At 37.1% G+C, this 27,457-nt stretch overlaps 1 protein-coding gene across 1 annotated transcript in view; it reads left to right on the forward strand.

Moving 5' to 3' along the window:
• The window catches only part of aff2 (AF4/FMR2 family, member 2), a 249,659-nt gene that overhangs the window by 90,347 nt on the left and 131,855 nt on the right, over window positions 1-27,457 (forward strand). The gene's annotated exons all lie outside the window — the stretch shown is intronic.

Consider the following 27,457-nt stretch of genomic DNA (forward strand, 5'->3'; position numbering starts at 1 on the left):
TCAATGTAAAAGGTTGCTAAGTAGATACAATCTGGTTTCACTGAAATGACCTGTCTTGACCTTCAATGTGGGTAGCATCTCAGTAAGTCATGTTCCTAAAACACCTCAGAAGACCCTCCATGTCTTGAACATGTAGAGACATTTTTTTTCACAGTGGATGGGCCCATACATTCTGAATTAACCCTCCGGAGGTTAAGACACTGGAGCTTTATCACCGGCAATGTTAACTTCATCCCTTCTGTGGGACTGACACTTAGAGCAGAGATCGGTTGACCTTGCTCGGGTCGTGATACATGAGCCACACCGAAGCCGTTTACAGGCTATGCAGTGCCGTCACTTCCTTTGAATGGCTGCCAGTGGGAGGATTTGATCCCATGGCATTTTGTAGAGAGAAATAGCTGCGTTTGAAAGCTCAGCATGGTCCTTTAGGACAGGGGATACCATAATTTACGATTTAGCCAATAGGTGGTCTTAGATTAAAGATAATAGATTGTGGTGGGCTAATAGCTCTATTATTATGCTTTAGGCTCATGTTTGGCTCTATAAAACCCCAGCAGCAACTAAAGAATTTCTTCAGTTTGAGGTGGTATCTTGTGAGAGGTAATTTTCCTGCATTTCCAGTGCCAGGTTTGAAAAATAGCTACGTATCGATGCCTTAAGCTTGTTTGAGCAGTAAGTTGAAATTCCCATCCCTCTTACCTACGGGTTTAATCCAGATAAAGCAAACAAACCAAATAAGATAAGGTGCAGTAAACAAGAGTGTGGCATATGATTGAACAGGTTGACTCGCTGTTATCCAACCATGGCGAGGCAGCCAGCTGTTCTCCCTCTTTGTTCTATGGGGATCTCGACGGCCATCGGGCTCCAAATTGCACTATCGCCCATCTTGAAGCATATGGTGCGTTCGCACAGTACAGTTAAGCATGTGGCAAGAGTGAAAACCTGGGGAATTTTAATTGCTCTGAGAGTGCCCTCATACCGGTCAGCTTGCAGGAAAATGGAGATGGATGTTGTTATTGCAAAGAGGTGCAGGCATAGAGAGAGAAGACCCCCCGTAGGGTGGGCCCCAGCTGGGCCTACGCCATCTTTCCCTACCCCTCCTTCTGACAGATGAGTCACTGCCTGAAAGTGAAAAGAGAGAGATGCAAAAGGGGAAAAAAATAAATGGGGAAAAAGCAGAGAGTTACGAAAACAGGGCTAGTAGGATTGAAATAGAACGCAAGAGAGCACGCGTAGAGCCGCTCTTTCAAGATGGCTCTCAGGAGAAAAGAAAACATCTTCAAGGACATTGATTTGATTTTTTTTCCACCCTGCCTTGCGTAGCTTTAGTTTGTTAAAAGGAGTGGATTCTGTTGAAGCAGCTCTCGTGGGATTCACCTGTACTGTGTTGTGCTGGCTACTTATTATTCCACAGCTCTTCAGGCTTATTTATCCAGGTTCGCTCTGGCTGAGGTGTTGAATTGTGTGAAAGCCTTTCCTGATTGTATATCCTCCCAGGTTTTCTTTGTTGTCACTTGAGCGGATGGTATTTTATTGTGCTCAAAAATTGGCAGAATGCTCTTTGGTTGCTTAAATCTTTTTTTGAAACCAGAAATATTGTTAGTGGTAATGGTGCGATTCACGTACAAATCTTCCTAAGCTGGTTCTTTTGTGATAATTCACGCAAAACAAAACACTGTGAAGAGGATGACATGTTGGAACCAAAATAATGCAAGATTTGAGACTATAGTTTCAAAACTATAGTCATACAAATAGCAGCATTCAGCAACATAATTTACTTCACTGAAAAAAAAAAATAGCAAAATGTGTGATGATAACCCAAATGATTCAATTAATCATTTGCTTTTATCTAGTTCAACAAACTTTACAAACTTTTTAGTGCTAATTGTCACAATGGTTTTGTTGACCTTTCTAATTTAGAGTAGAATAGTAGAGATAAGTTAAAAAAAAAAAAAAAAAAAAAAACTTTGTTTCAAAGGTTTTGAATGCAAACTTTTTTTTTTCCAATTGAAATAGCATGCATTGGTCACAGTAACACTAGGAATCTATACAATTAAAATAGATTCAATTTTGATTCTAAGTTGCTTTTAATATACACGTTTTAATTTGAAAACAGTGACGTAAAAAGGTACTGGGTTAAAAACAACCCAAGTTGTTGAAAATGGACAAACCCAGTGATTGGTTTGTTTAACCCAGTGAATAGGTTGTTTTAACCCAATGTTTGCCCAACCTGCTGGGTAGTTTTATTTAACTCAACTATTGTTTAAAAGTTACTGTATTGCTTGCTTTAAATGAACCCAAAGTATGTTGGAAATTAACCGCTGGGTTAAAACAACCCAATCACGGGGTTTGTCCATTTTCAACCAAACTTGGGTTGTTTTTAACCAAGTGTATCATTGAGACATTGTTAACCAGTAGACTAAAATGTATCAAACTTCTCAGCACTAATTGTAAGAGTCATAGTAGCTTTATAGTGGCTTACTAACATAACTGTATTATCTTCAGACTGCTACACACTTTTGCACTGTTGAAAGATTAACTCCTAAAACTGCCATCCTTTGGTTTGAAAAGCAGAAGCTTGTTCCCCTTGATAGGCATGAAATGTTCCCTTGTGCCACCCCACCACAAAATATTTTGACAGGTTGAGAACTCAGCAGAGTGATAAGACTGTGCTAAATGGCTCTGGAAGCATTCTGTTATCGCCTGGTGTATTGATTAGTGTCTAGCATTGTGCTGCTCGCTGTGAAAGAGAGGCTCTCATTTTTGCTTTTTTTTTCAGTGTATGAGGCATCGACAGACAGATAAGACTATTGATCCATCTAAAAACAGTTATTGCACCCAGTATTACCCAGTCTTTATGTGACTAATAGCTTTATCACTAGCTCCTTGAAGCGCAGATTTGACAAGACAATAATACCAGTGAAGATATTCTCTTGCTGCATGCTGGGCTATATTAAATGATGCATCAAACATGCTGAGAGATCATGCTTATATTTTTGCTGGTTTGGTTATTCATTTATTCAGTTATCTTTATGATATACTTTTCCATAAGATATTACATTGACAGTGAATTATCTTTTGTGATAAAATACTATAAATCATATTTCAATGTAATTATGTTGATATACAATTACACACAATTATCAGCAGTCATGTCAGCATATTTTGAATTTTGTAATGTCCATTGGTGTGTTTTTTGGCATGGGTGACACTGAGAATTTTCTTCTGTTCAAAAGTATTTCTGGTCTGTTCTATGACTAAATATAGCAGTACCTAAAAGCAATCTCAGTGGGCAGCAGAGGTGAATGATGTCATGGCGTTGAGGGCTGGAGTCTGGGTCGGGAGTCTGGCAGAGGAGTTCTCATCAAGCCGCAGTCTCCCTTCTGATTGCTCTTTGTGATCAGATATAATGGAGAAGCCGACATCTGCTGCATATAAATGCAGTCCCTGTGTTTCCCTGGCCGTGTTGATCCCAGATCAGAGCAGAGTGATTGCACGATCACTGTAAGATCACAGGAAATTCTCAGCTGCTGATAGCATTTAGTCCAAATCCTCACTGACTTCTGTAAACCTCTGAAGTTAAAGGTGAGGTTTCACCAAACTGCATAATAACGGTTTCCAAGCAAGTTTCCCAAATTCCACATCTGCCATTGGTTGATCAAACAGATAGCCCCACCCCAAACTCACACCATTGGTTGAGCCAGTGTTTGTCGGGTCAGGATGTTCAAATAAACAATGCAATGTTTTGAAACCACAACAGTGTTTACGCTTTTTAGGGTAGTCAACCTACAAATGGCTTGCTTAGCCAGTAGTTGTTTCTGCAGTTAAACTGGGTTAAAAGAAAGATTTTAAAGGATTAGTTGACTTCAGAATTCAAATTTCCTGATAATTTTCTAACCCACATGTCATCCAAGATGTTTATGTCTTTCTTTCTTCAGTTGAAAAGAAATTATGGTTTTTGAGAAAAACATTCCAGGATTTTTCTCCATATAGTGGACTTCACTGGGGTACAACGGGTTGAAGGTCCAAATTGCAGTTTCGTTGCAGCTTTAATGTACTCTATATGATCCCAGCCGAAGAATAAGGGTCTTATCTAGCGAAACGATCTGTCATTTTCAAAAAAAAAAAAAAAAAAAAGAAAAAACGTAATCATGTCGAAAAGGTCACGCGTGACGTAGGCGGACGTACCGAGCAAGTGTTTACAAACCGAAAGTGCAAAGACTAAGTCAAACGGCTTTACAAACAAAAGGTAAAACAACTATGTCGGATGATTTTTATGGAGCCCCGCACATGACTTGAAATAAAAATTAAATTAAATTAAATTTGTTTTCTAGATTTACTAAATTGTGCACACAAATTTTGTAATTCGTTACCTCGATTTACTAAATCGTATGCACGATTTAGTAAATCTTGGGAACGAATTAGTAAATTTAGGCTACTATTTTTTTTCCTGCATGTCTTGTCCGGGGCTCCTTAGATTTTGAAGTTGGAGGAGAAATGAGGAGCGTGGTACTTAAGCCTGTGTCACACGTGACCTTTCCAACGTGATTACGTAATGTGTGGTGCATCACAGATCTAGTGCGAGATAAGCAATTGTTGTTAAAATAACTGTACAAGTTTACTAAAACAAAACTGTTTCCATTTGCAATCTACAAAGACAAGGTGGCAGCTAATGTTTCATGCAAAATTCGTTTGACTAATTAAGATTCAATGAATTCAAAATGAATTGGACCATATAAGGTCTATTCATCCACTGATGACCGCAAGATGGCTTTTAGCATGGTCTTCCTCAGCGGTCTCACATTGAGTTCTGCACAGCCACACCGGGTTATTAAAACAGCGTTTGCCGTAACAGGCAGAGGAGTCTTTATCTCTCATGGAGCCCGACTCCATCTCACAGGACAGGAAGTCATTTCCAGGAACATTTGATTACACCGGGCTGCCAAGACTCACAAAGCAAGACGCCACTTCCCCCCAGAAAGCATCCTCACCCACACTGAGTCATAGTGCTGGATCGTGTGCGTGGAGCTGTAACGTAGACTGCACTGAGGTGTATTATAATGATTAATGGTTGTGCAATCATCTGCAGACATATTTCTTGAAATGTATATTTTAGAAGCAAGGATGTATGTTTGAAATGAGATGCATATGAGCAGCTCAATCTAAATATATACATAGCAATGTATGCGCTCTACACACTACTACAGCTCTGCTTTTTGAATATATAGGCCTGGACTATGCCACTCAATATATGATATATGGACTTTATAGTTTTGTATATTATGCATTCTTAGGTTGTGTCTTGGGTTAAGGTATTATATATTATTGTAGATTAACAGATTGACTTTTTAAAATGTATTTATTTTTTATTTGATTGTTATTTGCAATGCTTCATGGGATTGTAGTTTTGTAGTCCCTCACTAAAGACCTTAAGTACACATTCTTGTACCTAATACTTTTTTGCTTCAAATCAAAGTTTGTAGTGTGGTGATTGACATGGTAACTGGTTGGTTTGGTTCATGGCTTATAATGCTTTAACAAAGACTTTAAAGAAGAAAAAAAAAATCCCTATGGGAAAGAATTCTGGAACCAATGCACCTGAAAAAGTGGGCGGGCACTTATGCACTCTGTTACCTAAAAGACCAATCCTTTTTCTTGTTTGCCTCTCTTTGCACAATCTGCCAATCATACATTCCAGATCCTCTCATCTTTTTCAGCTTCTCTAACAGTGTGCACACCCTTGTTGTTTCCACTTATCCAATTTCATAGTGCTCATTTGAATATCTGCTTGTTTATAAGTTATGCTAGCCAGCCCCAAACACAGTGCTTCCTCTCTAGAGAGGCTAATGAGCTGGGACGAGTGAACACGCAGCAATCTTTCAGCTGTGCACTGGTGAGGAAACAAGGATGCAAGTCTCTGGTTTGATCAGCTGCAGAAGCTATATAACCTGTGCACAGTGCAAGTCTGAAATAAGTAAGCAGGGTGTCTGTGGTTCCTTTCAGTGAAATGGATCCCAGAACATACTCCCTTTCTATAGTGTTGACTGACTGAGAATGTTATATATCTGTAAAGTATTCACCGCCTTGATCATGTTTAGTGGGTATTTCAGTTACAGATGCCATTATGTAAAGAGCAGGATGGCTGAGATCAGTATTGAAAATGCTTTTATTGTGCATTTGTGTAACTGAATCATCAGGTTGTGCACAAACTTGTTAGTTTGAGTGAATGAAGAAATTCTGAAATTAGATTAAATATGTATAAATAATGAATATATACAAATTCTACAAATTAAACTGTGTATTCACACACATACATATATATTATTGCTGTCAATCAATTAAAAACAATTAAATCACAATCAATCTCACCTAACACTAAAAAGTGTAATATATTTTTGTTGCAATACATATTTTCACATTGAATTTCTAAATTAACGGAGAACCAACATAAAGACAATATATTTTAAATATTTTTACTAAGTACAATGAATGAAGGGCAGCATCACCAATTCTAATATTGCTTCTGATATCTATAATAAATACTTTTTTCCTCAATTTCTGGGGATGAAATTAGTAATTATAGCCATTCAACATTACAATAACTGAAAGCCATCTTTTTTAACATTTAATTGGTTTAATAAATGTCACATTTCTGACATATCTCTTTTTTGAATGAGAGCTATCAGTTATTTTTTTCCCTCCATTAAGATTATTTTGCGCATTAATTTTCACAAGAAGAAAATTACTAGTTAAAACATTTGGTATCAATATTTGTATGTGAGGATCGATCATCTTGATACATTATCAGTATAGCAAGAATTTACACTTATTTATTAATGTAGACCTTGTGTCTTAATTATTGAGACAAGCATTTAAATCAGCTGATTAAAAGTATAACTTTGAATACGTTTTGTAATATTCTATTATACGTATGATTTTTTAAAAACTTTATGTATTTTTAAGGCTGATTGGTTTTGAAATCAACACCCAAATTAATCTGTCTGACCAATATCTTGCTCTGTTACTAATTATAGTGGATACTGCTATGGATTTTTCAATGGCTGATGGTGTTACATCAGTCAATATACTGGTCCAAGACAATTTTGGAGCTCAGGTGAACTTTTGAGTCTTCTATTTGTAAATGCTGATGAGACTGATTGTTTGAGCAAATGATGCAAAAACATTGTACCATTCGGGACAGTTATAGTTTTTAGTATTTAATCACATAGACATTATAGTGACTTAAGGTGTTTTATGATTGGGCTATATTTCAATGCCAGTGGGAGCTATAAATGTTCCTTTAATTGACAGATAAAATACTTATAAAACCAGATGCTAACATGCTACAAGTGGGACTTGTGTTATGAGAAATAAATTACACATTTTTCTAATCACCTCAGCAATATGCTTCTCGAAAGTGTAGAGCGGTTTGTTCAGCAGTCTATGTCTTTACTCATGAGCCAATGCCATCACGCCTGACCAAACATGCTGATCCTCAACATCTCAGTGTGTCACTGTACAAGCGGCCTTTGCACTCGCTGCAGGCTCTGAGCTAAAGACTTCTAATACGACTCAAATGGATACAGAAAAGTACTTAGAGAGAGAGGAGATTGTTAAGAAGCACATTTACATAGAGGAATTGATGTAGTTTCAGCAAAGGCAGGAGTTCATTTGTAGGTGGGCCTGGGGAGAAGTGATCATAGTTGACAACACTTAGTTGCATCTCAGAATTAGGTCACCCTTTCTTCTCTCAATCTTTCTCTCTCCCTCTCTCTCTCTCTCTCTATTTCTCTCTTTTGCTCTTTTCCTTTTTTTCCCAGTCTTGCATGATGGGCTGTTCTCATCAGCCTTTGTTTAATATCGCTTCAAAATTAATTTGGGCTCATTAATGTGACTCTTTGCTGTGAAGACACTGATATAGTCAGTAATGTGGCTAATAAACATAAAACGATTTGCTCCAGAAGTCTGTTTCAGCAAGCATGAAAGGATATAAATATGGAAAAGAAGAAATTATAGGAAATAAACAATAATGGTATTACAAGTGATATTATATTTGTATTAAAGAGATAGTTCACCCAAAAAATGAAAATTATTCCATGATTTACTCACCCCGAAGCCATCCTAGGTGTATATGATCTTCTTTCAGACGAACACTGTCGGAGTTATATCCTGGCTCTTCCAACCTTTATAATGGTAGTGAATGGCACTCATGATTTTGAAGCCCAAAAAAGTGCATCCAACCATCATAAAAATAATCCACACGGTTCCAATGGGTTAATAAAGACCTTCTGAAGCAAAGCAATGGGTTTTTGTAAGAAAAATATCCATATTTGAAACTTTATAAACTATAATAACCTCACACTCCTCTACTCTTATATTGAAATCCTCTGACATTTGTTTAAAAATTCTCATTTTAGACTTCTAATCCATGAGCAGTGTTTTGTTTTGCTCAATCCTCTTCACTTCCACGTTTGTCAACATGTTATGTTTCACGTGGCTTCCGCTGCAAGTCAATTTGCCAGAAGCTGGTTATTATAGTTTATAAAATTGTAAATATGGATACTTTTCTTACAAAAACCCATCGCTTCACTTTAGAAGGCCTTTATTATTTGGCTATTATTTGGGTGAACTATCCCTTTAATATCTATCTACCCATACATTTATTATTATTATTAATTATATAAGTTGTGGTAATTATGTTCCCCGTAATATTAATTGGTAACACTGTATTTTACAGTGTCCTTTTTACACGTTGCATGTAGTTACTATGGTATAAATGATTAATTATGCTTAATTATATACAGCTAACCCTAAACCAAAACCTAACCCAATAGTAAGTATATATGTTCTTATTTAATATTACTCAGTACTTAAACATAAGGACACATTAAAATAAAGTGTAATCTATTGTTCTTTTATTCTAAAAATAAACTCTCATGTACATTTTTTTAAATGCCATTTATATTTATTCTTTATTTTCAAATAATTCTGATTCTAAAATATGACTGGATGAGCAATTCTAAAATGCTAATAAATGCACACCTTTGATTGCACATTCTAAATTAATGCACCACATTGCTTGGCAACCATAAACGACCTACTTTATAGTACAGTTACTAATTATATTACTTGCCACTAGAATTTTTGTTCTGATTATTATTGTTAATAACTTCAACTTACAAATGAACAATGGTGTTTTTTATCATATTGCTTTTGCTGCCATTTAATAATAATAATAATAATAATAAAAATAATTGGTAACTTGAGCCAGTCTATTTAGTGATATTACAATTGTTCAGAGGGTTCTGGTTAAAGAACGCCTATTATCTGTAATGAACTCACTGTAGCACACAGCCTCGAGTGGATTATAAATTGGATATTGCCTTTAAAATAACCCAGTTGTCACTCCTCTAAAAGCTGTGACACGAACCATTGAATTTATTTAGCAAAAAGTCTAAAAATCACTCTGAAAAAAAGACAAACAAGGGGCATGCAGTGATTTGTATGCAGAGACCAGGTCTGCGTGATGATGTGCTGTCCCCTGACGTGTACTGGCTCCCCTCAGCGCCTGTAGTTTGACCTTGAAGATATCATTTGGCCCAACACTAGCCTCCTCAGATGGGGAACTAGCACTCTGTGACCGCTAGTTAATGAGTTCTATTCAGCTGCTGTACACACTGCTAGCCTCCTCAGAAGATTGAGCCGAACCGAGCACAACCGTACCCTCGACCAGACGCTAATCAGGCCAGGCTACCGCCGCCACTTCCCCTCACAGACGTGTCACACACGTGCCCAGGCGGATTAACAGGGAGATGAGAGAATGCGTCCACACTGAAAGATAGAGAGAAAGAGAGAGAGAGTTATTAGGAGGCTTTACCATCCAAAGTAACAGCTGGTATCATTTGCATAATACCCATCATTTTACTAGGCTTCTTGTCAAATCATGATGAGAAAAAAAAAAAAAAGAATACAAAAACTAGTTCATTAGCGCTTCCAAGAACAGATTTTATCCAGTATTTACAAGAATCCATGAAGAATATCTGTATCTAAGCATATGTAGTAATATTTCATGCTATTACCGCATGTATCAGATTCACAAATGCTTTAATTATTTGATGTTTTACGCTTATTCTGTTAAAGGTATTCATATATGACATCATTTATAATGGCATCTCTAATACTAAAGAATATAGATTTCAGCAACCCTTAACCTTAAGTATTGAATGCACATTATTAGAAAAACCTTATTAGTGGCATTAGTTGCTTTTAAAGTGTTTGGACTTATGCTTTTTGTCTTATAGATGATTAAATAACAAAAACAAAACAATAATATTATTTATTTATAAAGACACTTCATTGCACTGTTAATGACTATTCAGATTTTTTATTAAAAAAAAAAATATATATATATATATATTTGGAAATTATGGTTCCTTTTTTGTTTTCAAGTAGGTTTTAAATTGTGATATATCATGATACTTACTATTACTGACCAAAACTCAAAGAATATCTTAATAAAATTATAAATACATTTTTGCTTATATTGCAAACAGAGCATCTCACCTGAGCTGCATTTAGCCATTGCTGATGGGCATGCAGGTTTTATGTGAAGAAGTTATTCTCTCCATTTGTATCCCATCAGCCCCTGGCCATTTGTGGTTACGTGTTGTGGAAGGTTCTCAATGAAACTGGCTTCTTGAAGGGAAACCGCAGAAGATTTGCTTATTAAATTAGCCCATCTCTGCTTGACTGCATCATAGCTGGGAGGTAGAGGGCTGCTGGGACCATGTAAAACCTGGATTGGACCCTCATAGCAATAATGCCTCCCTTCCATTGCCTCCATTAGACCAGGTTTTGTAGTGTATTTTAACCACCATAAATAAAAGCAGAATGACAAGTCAGCACCATTAGACTGTAGGTTAGAATGGTGTAATTGCATCAAGACATGGTAAAAACAAAATATCTTGTAGAGGACCCACGTTTTCCCCACGCCACAGCTTAAGGTCAGAGCTGCATTATCTCAGCTGCATTTATCTTTGTCGTGCGACATTGTGAGCTACAAAACCATCATGATGTATGGTGCCTTTCAGGGGTGGATATTTATTGCTGCTGCTGGTTTCAAGCCAGCCAACTTAAGGTTTTTGAATCAGATTACCATATTGTTTAAGGTAATATGGCTTCTGGTTACCTTGATGTTAAGGGGCTCTTAGTTTGCTTCTACACTAGAGTGTGGTGACAAGTTCAATAAGAATAATTCAAGTTCCATGATGCCTCACAAGGACATGGAAGAAAAATTTGGTAACACTTTATTTTGATGGTCCCCTTTAGACACTCTGTTGACAATAAGTAAGGTTGCACCTACATGTCAACCAATTCTCATTAGAGTATTAGTAGAGAGTGTCTGCTTAATATCTGTTAACACTTTATTGTGATAGTCCCCGATATAACAAAAGTTGAGAAAATGTTAACCTTTTCTGGAATGCTCTGATGTACGCATCTTTTAACCAATGGTAATTTCAAACAGGTTGGTCCTGATATCAGTTTCACTGTATTTTTGTTTAATTTCAGGTACATCCCCAAACGGATCTCAAAACGCATAACTAGAAATCGATTTGAATGCCGTTTAGTGAACAATGAAAACGGACCTAACACCCGTCCTTGTGGAACACCATGTATTAAGTTGTTTTAGCTTTGAGCCCAGTCAGTTTAATGCCAGTTAAAACCCTGAAACCCCCAATTATTTTTCCCACAAGCCCAGCAGTCGACCCTCTCCATGTCGATTCACTTGTGAAAAAAGCACTGGCACTCTAGGCATTACAAAACAATACATAATGCTGCCTACTGGTGGGTCTTTAGTCTTTTTAATTTATTTTGGATGCTCAGTGCTGTTGTTGAATATCTGCGGTGCCTTGTAATGAAATACCCGCTGTGCAATTTTGCAAGTGTGTCAAGCAGAGCATGACCAGATATGCAAATTTAATACAGAAGTGGCAAAGTGGAATTTTGAGTATTTTTCACATCTGGGGGCTGTTAAAAGCAGTTTTGAAATCAATGAATACATAATAAAGAGGTGTCCACACTAGATTGAAATCCCAGTTTGTTGGCTATAAAAACTAGTTTGTTGTCTCGAGCCTGTCTCTTTTTCACAGAGTGGCCTCACACAGCATGCGGTGTAATGGTATAACAAATTGCAGATGAGGAATGGAAATTCGAACGGATGAGTTCCCGTCTGATGGTGTATCGGTCTCGTTCTCCCTTTCTGTCTGGCTCCTCACAGAGAGAGAAATGGTCACGTGACCAGCACCCCACCAGCCAATCTATCTCTACATATCAAGGTCAGATCCATTTTTCTTGGAGCAACCACCCCTACGGCGCTAGCACATAAATTCGCCCACCTTTGTTTTTGTTTACTCTTGATTTACCAAAAAAGAGGCTTTCAGAATGGTAAAAAACATGTCACCTAGAAATTTCCTTCGCCTGTTTATCGTTCAAAAATATTCACACCCAGTGGACGACGATGATAACATTGAGTCATAAGAGATGCTCTTCCTGTTACTAAAAATACAAATGCTGAGCTGAATGCTTGAGCAAGCAGACACGCTTGTGCATACATCAGCTCAAAAACGTACGCCACTACCATAGAGACTTATAATAACGACTTTGATGAGGATGCAAAACTCGGTGCATGTTGTACATCATTGTCCATGGAGAAACTAGGTGTCATTAGAAAGTGCATCAGCAGTGATTCTCAGGTCAGCTTGACACAGAAGCAGGTGGTTGATGACTCAGGCAAACTGGCTTTTGTTTATTCGAAACCTGAGTCCAGCATCCACCGGCTCCCTCGTGGCTCAAATGTGATTGATGACACTAATTACAATGTCACTGCTCATTTCAAAACCTTGATCTCTGAGCATGCGGCATTGGCTCATCTCCTGTATACACACACCTTTAGCCAGGGTCCATGTCATCCGCCTCTCCTCGCTAATGTTTGCTGCCCGTGTTCTACAGGCCTCCTATCCTCAATCCTCGCCATCTATCCGAGCTTACTGGCTCCTTCCTCTCTTTCCCCAATACTTTAATTGGAGATTATTAGGCTGGATTTGCATGAGCTTACATGGCCTGCATTTTTCTCTCTCTTCATTGTATAACAGCTTCAGATCTCAAAGCCACTGGTTTAGGGAAATAAGCACTGAGTGAGCTGCAGAGTTTTGCAGGAATTCTGGTGCATAGCAGTGAAGAACATATACACTCTAAAAAATGTTGGGTTGAAAATGGACAAATCCAGCGATTGGGTTGTTTTATTTAAACCAACTATTGTTTAAAAATTGCTATATGGCTAGGTTAAAATGAACCCAAAATAGTTGGGAAATTAAAAACCAGATGCAATTAGAGGCAACAATAATAGACAAAAGGTGAATGTTTATTAATAAGCTTTAATATTTTATTAATATAAATTTAATAGTTTATTAATATAAATTTATTAATAAGCAATTTAATAAATGTTTATTGTTTAATAATTATTCATTGAACATTAATAAATGTTCATTTCCAACATACTTTGGGTTAACTTTAATTAAGCAATACAGTAATTTTTAAACAATAGTTGAGTTAAATAAAACTACCCAGCAGGTTGGGCAAACATTTAACCCTACCGCTGGGTTAAAACAACCCAATTGCTGGGTTTGTCCATTTTCAACCCAACTTGGGTTGTTTTTAACCCAGCATTTTTTAGAGTGTAGTCTCAGCCCGAATTGCGGACAAAAAAAAAAAAAAGAGCTTTCTTAAAATTACATGCTACAATCTGATTGACGATTCACAGTTTTACGATGCTAAGTTTTTGGTATAGATATTCTAATTTATGCATTAGTTTGGTTACACTTTATTTTGATGGTCCCAATTAGACATTCTATTAACTATAAGTAACTTTGCAACTACATGTAAACTAGCAGTCATTAGAGTATTAGTAGACTGCCTGCTTAATATCTGCTAACACTTTATTTTGACATTCTAATGACTATAAGTAACTTTGAAACTACATTTCAACTTATTCTACTAACCTTAACCCTAAGACTAACCTAACAGTCCACTAATACTCTAATGAAAGTTAGTTGACATGTAGTTGCAAAGTTACTTATAGTTAGAAGAATGTCTACAGTAGACTATCAAAATAAAGTGTAACCTTTCATTTTAATAATTTTTCAATATCACAAAGGCATGAAGTAAAAGCTGTCAGGGTGATATGACAGTCCTGATATTATCATAGAGAAAAAAAGCTTAATTTGAAAGACCTTCAGACCCCAAGACTATGCGTCAAATTTCAGATAGTTTAACCTTTTTATGACTAAGAAAGGCTAGTTCAAGTTGTAAAATGTCATGTGGTGCAACTTCTCGAAAACTGCATTTATGAAAAATTACATTGAAAACTATTTTATTATTTATTTATTTATTTATTTTTATTTTTTGAAAATAATGATTAAGATGTATACACTCACATGTGTTCAAGGTGTAAGGAAAATATGTTGTTAACTTTCACTTGATTGTTATTCACCACATGACATTTTTAGAGGTTTTTTTTTTTAATTATTTGAAACTTGTTTTAAATTCTATATATATTTTTTACAACAAACATGAATGCAAAGAGTAGGCTATATTTCTAAGAACTTGGTTTTAAACTAGATATTTAAAAATATTTTTCCTTATCTTTATTGTGGACACTCGTATAAGTATGTGACCCAGTAGCAAGACAAGGTAAGATTCTGCCCACAAAGCCTACACATGTTCTGCTAGTTTTTTTAATGTTGTCTTTGCAACCTTTCCCAGCGACTGCTGTGCCATTATGAGGACAGTATCATTGATTTCAGATTTAACCCCCATCCCACCCTCAATAAAAGTCTTTCTCTGCAGGAGCAATGCTTAAGTGAGCACTGTCACCGCACTCTCCCACAGGTCTGATGGGACTGTTGAATTAGAGGTGATTCAGTGGTGTGAAATACCACATGGCTTATCTGCACACAAACACACATGCACAGTCAAACACAAACCCACTCACTGTCAGGTTATGGCATGGAACAGGTTGCCATGTGGTGAACTGCTGACCTCATAGCTGGAGCCAGCGGCCCCGAGGTGAAGACTTTGTCCGGGGTGGCCTCATCTCACACTGGGATGCTGACATATAGGATAGTCACTGTCCCTCTTCATGCTAATCTGCCAGAGATCCAGAATAAGTTTGCACCTAGATTCATCCTGAGATTCATCCTGTGGCTGAAATGTATATGTTGTGCATGTAAACAAACCACCTTAAACATTATGATTTATGATATAAATAGAGTTATATGTTATAAATGTCCATAAAGTTGGACACTGTTAATTTAAAACTCCTTTGGCAGATGGATTTTTATTAGGGGGTTTCTAAAGCAAAACCAAGCCATGGACGAACCATAATCAAGAGGAAAATATATAACATTTCGCTGAATCTATGTCCTCACCACTATCAACTTTAGCTGTTTACTAAGGAAAATGATTGTATTTATATTTTACAAATAATTTGAAATCATTTTCTAATAGCATTTTTGGTAATTTGCTTTGGCCTTAGTACAACAACCATTTAAAAGTCTCTTTTTTTTGTCTTTATAAAATCATGTTTAAATGCATCACACAGTATAAATGCGTTGTCATAAATGAAAACATACTGCTCTTAACAGTATTTTAGGAAAATACTTGCCAAAGGGATCATCATATTTGGGAGTCACTGGCATAAACTCGTTCAGAATTCTCTAGTCCAGGGGTTTTCAAATCGGGAGTTTGAAAATGGAAAAAAAAAAAAAAAAAAAAAACAGCATAAAAATGCAATAATAAATGATAAAATGATATATATATATATATATATATATATATATATATATATATATATATATGTCAACTTTATTTTATTTATGTATTTTTGGGTTAAAAAAAAAGGTACATGAAGAATTCAGAAGTCCAATCTCTTGCATAATCAACAAAATCTAACACTATCCAACAAAAGTTTGCTTAGAAATAGAGATTATTCAGCTGGAGTTTTAGTTGTATCTGTAATGAATTGCATAAATAATAGCATCTGTCTAGTATCTGTAGTTATTATTTCATTATATACTGTCATTTTTCAAAGACAGAACCCCCAATAGTCTTTAACTTTTTATGATAGTGATAACTCGAGCGGTGTAAGATATTCTCATAGTAGTTATATCAAACAGTGCTGACTAGCAGGAAGGAGTTTAGCTCTCATGGGAGCTTTTGCACAGGACTCAATGCAAATGCCTAATATACTGACTTATTTAGCAATGTTATATCCACAAATTTTTCTATGATGTTAGATGACGTTAATTAACAGAATTAGCATAGCTTGGATCTGCGAGCGCGTGTTCGTTTGAGTTACAGCATGCTGTTTGCTCTCTCAGGCAATGTGTTTTGTGGCCTGTGTTTATGGAGCTTAGAGGTAATGTGTGGATGTATTCAGCTCTTTAATGATGGTTGGAATATAACATGACACACTCATCCATTAGCCGCGGCGTGTAGCCGCGATGCTCCTCGCTGCATGCTGATTAGTCCCACACAGCCCGGTCCAGAGATAACACCCGAATTAAGATCCACATGTAAATTGCATTAGCTAATAAATGAATGCTTGATGAATGCTAGCTTGGCACGAGAAATTGTTTCAAGGTTATGCATTTTTTTCCCAGGTAGAAGTCACTCTGTGACTCGCCTGCGCATTAACAAATGATTGTTTACCGGTTACCCTGGCTAATTAACGATAAAGGATTAAGATGTTCCCTGCTGCATATTCGCGGTTGGCTTATGTGCATGTAGCGAGAAACGTCGTATTTCCCACGGCACTGCAAACACCGGCTCTAGGCGGTCACGGGCGGGGAGTTGTTTCTGCTGGAAGGTCAGATCATGTGACGTGTCCCCGCGGAGACAGAAGCGCAAGCATTGGTCCCCGGGCAGAAAATGACAGCTCTGACAGCAGCGGCCCATTGAAACCCACTGGAACACAAGAGTTTGGTTTCATCAGTAAACAAATCACAGCCGCTCATGTCAGAGCAACAGATACACTTTTGACATCTCTTGGTGACATCAGTCCAAAAAGCTAAGGACACTGTCACGGATCATGTAGAGTATTCGTGAAATGCAAGATAATGGGCTTGGACCGGCGACAGACTTGCAGTTCGTGCAAATATGCCCTGTGTGCCCTCAACCACACAGTTGGAAAGCGAATTGATGCCGGATTGCAGATTCTCAGGGGTAACGTGATTTGAGTCTTGCATCTGTCCACATGGTTGCCTGGTTTCCTCAGGCAGGGCAGAAGCTGGCAGAGCGGGCTAGACTGGGTGGGCAGAGGAAGTTGGGTTGGGATAGAGAGGATTGGCTTTCATTCCCTTCAGGACTTCTGCTGCTGGCTGGGGAACGATGATACTCGCGAATGCCATCATTTTGTTTCAGAAGCCGATTAGCAACAGGAAGAAATAAAGGCAGAGTTTGAATTTCCATAGATCACGTTACGGGCTCTGTCATAGACTCACGCCACAGGGCAGCTTGTGTTACCGACCGAGACCTGACCACAATCACACAGCAGTTTTTTTCTCATCTCGTCATGCAAACATGCCAAAATATGATGGTGCTCTTAGTATATTGTATTTATTGGCAAGCATCGCTATTATGATTTCTTGATTTTTACAGCAATTTGTGCTACAGACAATGAGTGATACCTCACAGTTTGTGCTATTATTTTTCTATGCTTTCAGATCATATTTTGAAACTATAAAATAGACAAAACCGCAATCAGAATCCAATTAACTTTAAAGCACTCGCACATTTAAAGCAACAGGTGACATTACTGCAGCACTTGCTTATAATATACAGAAGGTTATCATCCATTGGGATGGACGCTAATATAGTTATCATTAAAGTTATTGTTCTTGGTGTGAATGGGCCTTAACAATAACTATAAGGTTTTAATAATTGTTCTATTTGTATGAGAATAGGGAAGTCCACCCCTTTAATAATACAGAGGAGTGATATTGCTGGAATCTCTTTCAGAACCATTTTTTCCAGCCGATGAACTATAAAAACAGCCAGTCAGAATCAGTTTGACTTAAAACAGCTCAAACATTTAAAATGCCAGATGTCATAACTGCAGCATGCTTATAAAAAGATTGATATTATCCGCTGGTATGGACATTATTGGCTTGTTTTCACCGAGCGGTACGGTTCAGTACAGTACATTTGCCATTTCCCTGTTCAGAAGTTGTGAATGGTACCCTAATTCCGAACCTTACCGTACCACTTTTTTGAGACCCTTCCATTGGGGTAACTAACACAGTAGTACCAATAGTACCGGTACCAAAAGGGTGGAGCTACATTCACTGCTGAACGTTGATTGGTTGACAGAGAATTGTCACTTGCGCGTGCTACAAGATGAATGACAGCACAATACCGTTGTGTATTTTTCAGCTGTTTTTCCATGCAGCCTTCAGCCTTTGCTCAAACAAAGCTGCTGTATGTTTTCCACTGTTGTTTAATGTCACTTTCTTCTTCAAGCAAGAAAGATGTGATCGCTACTTTCCAGCATACACAGTCACCACGTCAAATAAAGGTACTGTTGGCGGTGGAAACGCAAGCCAGATCGGAATTTACCATCCCGAATCCTACTGTACTATACTGAACTGAACCGTACCGCTCGGTGGAAACAAGCTATAATATAATTATCATTATAGTTATCTTATAGTTATAGTTCTTGGTGTGAACAGGCCTTCAGTCCACTAAGTTTTCCCGAGAAACTTTGCCTTTGCTCACAAAGTACACAAAGGTTTTATGAGCAAATGCAAAAGTTTTTGTAAATGAATGCGAAGTTTCTCGGGGGAACACAAAACATTTGCAAGAGAACGCAAAAGCATTGCCAAAAAAATATGAGATTGGCCGAAAAATGAGAAAACTTTTGCATCCTCTCTCAAATGTTTTGCGTTTCCCCCAAGAAACTTTGCGTTCGCACACAAAGTACACAAAGATTTTACGAGCAAATGCAAACGTTTTTGAATGCAAAGTTTCTCGGAGAAACGCAAAACATTTGCAAGAGAACGCAAAATGCATTGCCAAATAATTTTTCCTTCCATCTCATTTTTTTTTTCTTCACCATGTCTCTTTAGGGGCTCCGCACAATATAGCAATCACCGTTAAAAACAACAACAAAAACAATTAGCAATTCCGTAGCTGTGCTCTGGCAATCACTCACAACACACTAGCATTTTGCAAGGGCGCTACTTTTTCTTCAGCCTACTTCTAATCTAATTCTTAAAATGAAAATGATTCAAAATAAATTAAGTCAGCTAAGCATGTGGATTGATGTCATGCTCAAACTAAATACTGGTTATTAACAGAAATGTCACACAGTAATTTAATCTCTCACTTTCAAAGTGTTAAATGTTTAAAAGCCTTAAATATTTAATAACGAATATGTACACATTAATTATATGGATGTGCATAGACTTTGCAGCTGTAATATGTGCTCTTTTGACTAAAAAATTCACAATTCTCTTTGATACTGTGTAAACAGTGCGTTTGAGTGTGTTAGAATATCTGTGGTGAAGTCTTCCTCACTCAAACCCTGAGTAACGGTGACTGGCTTTGCTTCGCCAGAACAGGATTAAGCAACAGGTTACAAAAGGAACGGCCGGGTCAAAGTACTGGCATGGCTGAAGGAGCCAGCCTCAACAACGCCCACCCTTAAGACCCATGGCACATATTATATACCCGATCACAGAATTAATTCTACACCAAACACTCCCCTAAACCTCAGCCACCCTCACATTAAACCATCTGTGGGTGTCGCCGGTTCACTGAAGCGATTGAGAAAATGGATATAGTAATAACGAACAAGAAACCTTTGTCCGATCCAGTGGGAATCAATTTGCACCGGAACTAAGTCTCTCTTGGACACACATAAGAGTGTTCTTTAAATCAGCACAGCAACTCAGCTATCCAAGTTTTTTTTTTTTTTTTTTTTTTTTTATAATTTATCTTACATATCTAAAGGGATAGTTTGCCCAAACATTTCATCATTATATACTTACCCTCATGTCATTCTAAACTTGTATAACTTTCTTTCTTCTGTGGAACATAAAAGAAGATATTTTACCAACAGTATCTTCTTTTGTGTTCCACAAGTCATATAGGTTTTTAACAACATTCAGTGTGAGTAAACAATGACAAAATGTTCATTTTTAGGTAAGTTGTAAGCACATTCCCTAGGGATGGGCGATATGGACTTAAAACTATATCACAATATTTTCTGGTATTTATCACGATATCAATGACAGGATAGTACCATTCACCACTGTTTTTGGCTACAAGTGATAGTTGCTTGCAATATTGAGAGCCTCAGAAACACAAACATTGATCAAAAGTAGAACATACCCATCATCAAATAGGCTCCTATAATATACCGATATACCCCAGTACAAATCCAAACACCAATTCAATTCAATTCAATTCAATTCAATTCAATTCACATTTATTTGTATAGCGCTTTTCACGATACATATCATTTCAAAGCAGCTTTACAGAAAATGGATGTCAACATTACAATTTAAAGAATGTAGTTAGCAAATAATATACTTTAGGTAATTAATTACAATCACTGTTAGCAGTTTAACTGAAGGTAGAAGCAAAGAGCTCCTGGAAAAGATGAATTACATTAACAATAAATTAGGATATAGAGATTGTGCAATGTGAATGTTGATCCAGATGATTGCGTCTTCTGAAGTCCTCGCAGGAGCTGGCGCCGTCTCTTCACAGGTGATGGTTGTCTGAGGTCTTCTTAAGAGGCTGGATCCAAACTGAAGCTGAAGTCCTCTCTAGTCACCTCAGGGCGGGTGTCCCGAGGTAAAACAGAAAAGCAAAAGGAGAATAATTAGCGTAGCTGCTGTTCATAACATTAAGCAAAGATAGTCATGTGCAGTTGATCTGATATGAGATGCATTTTGTGAATGCTTGGCTAAAGAGATGCGTCTTTAATCTAGATTTAAACTGGGTGAGCGAGTCTGAGCCCCGAACATTATCAGGAAGGCTATTCCAGAGTTTCGGAGCCAAACGTGAAAACGCTCTCCCTCCTTTAGTGGACTTAGATATCCTAGGTACAACCAGAAGTCCAGAGTTTTGTGATCTTAAAGAGCGTGAAGGATTGTAGGGCGATAGAAGATCGGTTAAGTACACAGGAGCTAAACCATTTAGAGCCTTATAGGTCATTAGCAATACTTTATAATCGATACGGAACTTACCAGGTAACCAGTGTAGAGATGATAAAATTGGTGTTTTATCACACCAGCCCTTGCAGAAATGGAAAAGTTGCAGATATACATTTCTTCTGTAAAAGTGCAGATACTGTTTACTGTCTGAAAAACCTCACACAATAATAATTACACACAATAATAATTAAAATGCAGCTGAAATTAGTATTGTCTGCATAGATGAAACTTAGTATTCCTTTATTGGATGTGCTGTCTGGAGTACAGTTGGCATCCCTTGAACCGTGAACAGTGAAGCCAGGTGGTGTCGATAAATGGAGATGGGCTTGTGCTGTAATATTGATGGAGGGAAAAGGCCGTGCGGCAGCCGAAACAAGAGAAGACATTGTACGGCGGGAAGGTGACTTAACGGTTGATGAGGTGACGCTTGACCCCGAGGGCCAGCGGCGGCAAGCACCTCACTGAACCCTGGCGAGTTTATCCAAGCAGATCAATGCTACTTAATATCAGCGAGGCCAGCAACCCCATCCCGTCTGCCACATCCACCACTGAGGCTGAGCTCTGGTTTACTCCCACTCTGACAGATACAGATGGTGTCAGTTACTGCCAGACAGAAAAGAAGATGAAAAAAACGAGGACCTCCAGGTCCTTAGAAGACAAGAGATGCTCAAAGAGCGCCGCAGACAGGCGTGCGGGAAAACACTTCGGCGCTCTCTGTCAATTACGCTTTATTCTCTGGCTTGTAGCGGGGCGGCACAGAGGGGAAGGCAATTAATTATTATTGTGGGTTCTCCATTCTGATCTTGAAGATTGTATCTGATGCACATTTCCTCCGCCACAATTACGGAGGCTGCTAACTATTGACATTTAGGAGGTTGCTGATTTGAATTATCAGAGATGTTAGTAATTTGGGGTGCTAAATAGGTTTTGATTTCCACACACGATGCAGGCGGGCGGGATGATGACAGTAAAATTAGGTGCTAATTCAGAGCTGGAGATGTAAATCAGGATGGTGTCGTGGGAGCTGATAAACAGAGTACAATAAAGACATGGTGGAGAGTTGAGTTTGGGGTGAGGAGTTATTTAACTCCCCTTTGATCCAACACAGTGCCAGTAACAAAGCAAGTTAGATGCTGTAAAACCTTTCAGTCAACAAAGCAGTGCTTTGAACACTATAGATATTGAGGGCAGCAAGTCCTCGTCAATGTCAAAATGTTTGCGATTGCCAATCAAATCAAAGAAGACAGGCTTTCCTGTTCACAGAGCCCAAACATGATTTCTAGCTCAACATTTCAAATTTAACGGTGAAAGAGTGCGCGGTAAGATTTAACATTTTAGCTTTGACAATTGTTTTGCCACGACTGACGGTAATATGCAATGATGCAATTTATTTATTTATTTATTTTTTCCTGTAATTGAATGTGATGAGACAAGAAACAGTTACAGAACTTTTGCCAGCATATTAGGCATACTGTATGACTAACACAACTGGAACAACAACATACATCAACATACACAAGTATATAACAATAATAATCTCAAGTACTAATTATGTGCTTTATTTTTACGACAGCGATATACTAAAAACTGAAAGTTTTTCCTTTGCGTTTCTCGTGTACAGATGACAAAATTCGACACGGATCGGCGAAAATGTCTAAAAATGCTGAATTATTCATGCCAGGCCAGTAGTTGGTGATGTCACTTTGTAAAGAAACACTATGCACCTATAGACTGTATACGTAATACTCATCGCATGAGGTCACCATTTTTACAAATTTGCCGTTTTGTTGTTTACTTGGAGACAATAACGATATCATTTTCAAAAACTTGCTCTTTTTGCAAAAGTTTACGTTTTCAAGCCCTCAAAACTTCATTGTCATGTAAATGAACGGCCAAAACGCATAAAAAGTCTTCTGTTTTTGGTTGAAAATGGTGTTGTGTAAACGGCCCCTCAATGTTAAAAGAATTTAATGTGAGTTTGAATTTCTGTGTGACCTTTATATTAATACTGAAAGTGACAATGGATAATTCACCTCAGATCTTGAAAATAATTTAAAGTAAACAAGAATTTTCAAACTGTCAACTCTGTGTGAACAAACAAGTGTACTTAATGGCAAAGTATCAGTCATTCAGTTTGTGTTTTTAATAATGTTAAAATGGTGTAATATTTATGAATTTGATTAGGTACTTATCATTTTCGCTGTGAGTGCTAGACTCCGCCCACGCGCTCTTCTGATTAGCTGTTATTTTGTCTCGGATCTCTGCCGTGTCTGGTGTTGCAAATAATACTGTAGCTACTATATTATATTTTCCTTGTCTGTTTGTAATTTAAATATATATATTTTTTTATTTTACAAATATCATATATGCAAATCGATTGTGAATTGTTTTAAATAACTTCTGATTATTATTTAAAAGCCAAGTTGTAAAGACATAATGATGCAAAAAAAAATTACTTAAATGCAGAAAGGTAAATCTAAGAGAGGTAAATAATACTTTGAATGTTAAAGTATTACTGTCCTCATTGCAAACCATTGCCAGTGATTCATACTGAACATTCAGTTATTGATTTATGCATTTAACCACTGGACTACAAATTGCCAGGATCAATAATGTTTTAAAAATATATATTTAAAATCATACTTTTTAAAAAAAAAATTGATGTTGTTGTTTGCATGTCAGTTTCACCTCGCAAATGAGCAGATACTCTGCAGCTCTCCAAATCAATACGTCATATAGACTATTTATTTATCAAAACAGTAAATTATCTTGTTAAATTATTTGTGCAAAGCCTAATTAATATTTATAAGATAATCCTGAGAGAGATTAGCAGATTCCCCGGCTGAGTACCAGCTCCTGAGCCATATCAGTGGAAAAGCCATATAAGAATGTTTATACTTCAGTATGTATGAGTGTGTGTCAGTGAACATGACAATTGGCCTGTGTTTTCACACACATACACACACTTGACAGTGTGGCGTGTGCCCAGTGTGTGTTAGGTGATACGACTGATGGAGAAGCGATAATCCCTCTGAGCCGCAGAGCATACATCCTAGAGTTTCATTAGCCCACTGTGCCCGTCAGAGCGAGAGAATGACACACACACACTCACAGAGCCTGTGATCCCTAGAGAGAGGGAAAGATTTGAAGGGGAGTGAAAGCAGGGGTCAGCATTTTTAATATGGGAACAATTACAGGCTCCTGCTGAACAGATGGTATTATTCATGCAGTTAAACATGACACAGGCATTTACATCATTTCCAGTGACAAGCTCACAGGTAGATATATGGAAGTCCATTATAATGCCATGTGCTTACACTGTGCTTGTGATTGCTAATGACAACATATTATGGTGCAGCTTACTTGAAAAATAAACCTGAGCTGCATATGTTATATGTCAGGAGTGTTTGGAAAAAAGAAAGGAATTGAAAGAAACAAAGGGAGAAATAATGACTCCAGTATGACCAATCAGGGTTAGCGTTTAGCTCCCTTTTACATTACATCCCATGGGATGGGTCACAATGGTCATTTCCGTCCAGTGACCAACTAATAATCTAGTGAGTTTGACTAGTTTAAATAGATATTTTATTATGTATATTTTTTTAATTGCCATATGTTTACATGTAGTGATTTAAATGCTAATGCTAAAGCTGTGCTAATTAATTAGCAGCTAAACTGTTTAGCAAATTATGAACACAAATTGTCTTATGTAAATGCTACTAAGAAATGTCTAATTGAACTCCAAGGGGTGAAACCAACCTAATTTTACAGAACTTCCTTTAGAATGTAGATTTTGAATATATGTATCTTCATCCTTTATTCAAATATTGTTAAAAATGTGTTAAAGATTTTGTAAGCATATTGCGTAGTTGTGCTTGGAGTCAGTTGTTTTATTTGTGATAATGCAATGAAACATGCCAAATTGTGCGCACATCCTTTTTGTCATAAATCATGAACACATTCAAAAACAAGAGAGAACAAATGAAATAATAACTGATTCTGTTGTAGTAAATGTATAATGTTTCCTGTGACCTTTTTGTTTTTCTTTATGCATTTTTTTTCATAGTAAAATAAAACCTGTAGCTGTAGTTCGCCCTTTTTTTGCCAGATAATTTTGTCAGATAAATACCATAACTAAGTTTGTGTTTTGTTCTTCCCTCATATTTAAAATGTTTAAAAAATATAAAATATTGCCCTCATATTTCGATGGTTTAATGGTTTAATAATACTGGCACTTATAGAGTCACTAAAACTAAATATCCCATCCGTACATCACTTTTACTACTGTACTGTACATCAAATCTATTACAATAAAAATAATTTTCATAATCATTTTTAGTAAAAATACTAGTAAAATTTACTTGAAACTTTTTTTTTTTACCCCATTTATATATGCAATATATTAACAATCTTATATATATATATATATATATATATATATATGAAGAGTTTCGTTGCAAAACGAGATAACTCCGTTTTTAACATTTTTGTCAAAACATGTTTATTATTATGTTGTCATGTTATATATATATATATATATATATATATATATATATATATATATATATATATGCTATTTATGCCATTTTAAAAGTTCTTAATTTTGTTTTGGAGGTCTCCTGCAATAGGTTTACATGCATCCAAGGTCAAAAAAACATTTTGACTTTCTCACATACGCTGCACATCACCTCATTTCTCAAAAGCCTGAAAACGTTTCTTTTGAAGATTGAGTCTCTCTAAACCCCTCCTTTCCGAAAGCCTACTGTGCTCCGATTGGTCAGATGGCCCAGTCTGTTGTGATTGCTCTACTCTGCTCCGATTGGTCAGATGGTCCAGTTTGATGTGATTGGTCTTCTCTGATTGGTCAGATGGCCCAGTCTGTTGATTGGTCTAATCTGCTCTGATTAGGCAAATGGTCCAGTCTGATGTGATTGGTCTACTATGCTCTGATTGTTCAGATGGCCCGGTCTGTTGTGATTGGTCGACTGCTTACAGTGTTTGTCGGAAACGAAACATCCATTACCATATCTGAATTTCATTTCTGGATCTTCCTCAGAACATGATACACAGTGATACAAACAGAAACAATGATGTCAGTTTTACCGTATCAACTCAAGCAAGAGTTTTCATGCTTTGAAAGTGATGAAAACAGCACCTTCTCGACATGTCCACAACACAAACTAAACTGTTCAAGCTCTCAGCTACAACTACAGTGTTTGAGGGTCAAAGTAGACCTTGTTCACGGGCAGCCAATGAAGACCATAGGCTGGCATTATGTAAATGTGTTACATTGTATGTAGGTATGTTACGGAAGAAAGAGTGGAATTACTGATGACTCGTTTCAGGCAATTCAGATTTTCTTCAAGTCTGTTGCTCTCTAACTTTATTTGACGTGCACCTTTGATCTTTAAAACTGTGCAGACGTTTACATTCACAAACAACTGTATTACACACTACATGAAAGGTAACATTAAAAAGGGGATAATAGGGGCACTTTTTTATTGGAAAACAAGAAAATATTGTTTTTTTTGCAGTATAAATATTGGCTTCAATCTCTTTATCTAGACTTATCTGCAGTGTAACTTTAATATAATAAAGAAATCTGTTTGTGTACATGATATTTTAATGGCTTAGTGTCCCTTTGTGAGTGTATGTTGCTTTTTAGATGTAGCAGTTTGTTGTCTTAGTGCAATCAGGAGTGCTTCTACACAATGCATTGACATCATTATCTCGTTTAGTCAATCATATCATTAAAGGAATGAAAAAAGTTGTGAACTCAGAGACAAATATAAAATAAATGCAGCCGCAACCTCTAATGGTAAAATGGTCAGCGACTGCTGTATAAATCAGAGCATAATTACGGTTGTAGCCGGCTCACTGCATTTGCATAAATTCTCATAAGAGGGCAATGTTATGTTGTACCAACAAAATAAATAAAGAAGACAAACAAAAGAGATAATCTCGCCAGCATGCCAAATATGTCCCCAGTGAATAGCACTGAATTCATCAAAAGCGTGTTATTGGCCTGGCTGTAATGTTGGTGGCCATTTTATGTGCCTGAGTAGACAAAGAAGAGCAGAAAAGAGATGTGGGAAAGGGGTTCCTAATGGATTCAGCACAGAGAGGGGAGAGGCGGGAGGGGGCTGTGTCACAGTATGTGCAGAGCTGTCTTTTTTCCC

This window comes from Megalobrama amblycephala, linkage group LG23 (assembly GCF_018812025.1).
Source record: "Megalobrama amblycephala isolate DHTTF-2021 linkage group LG23, ASM1881202v1, whole genome shotgun sequence".
NCBI lineage: Eukaryota > Metazoa > Chordata > Actinopteri > Cypriniformes > Xenocyprididae > Megalobrama > Megalobrama amblycephala.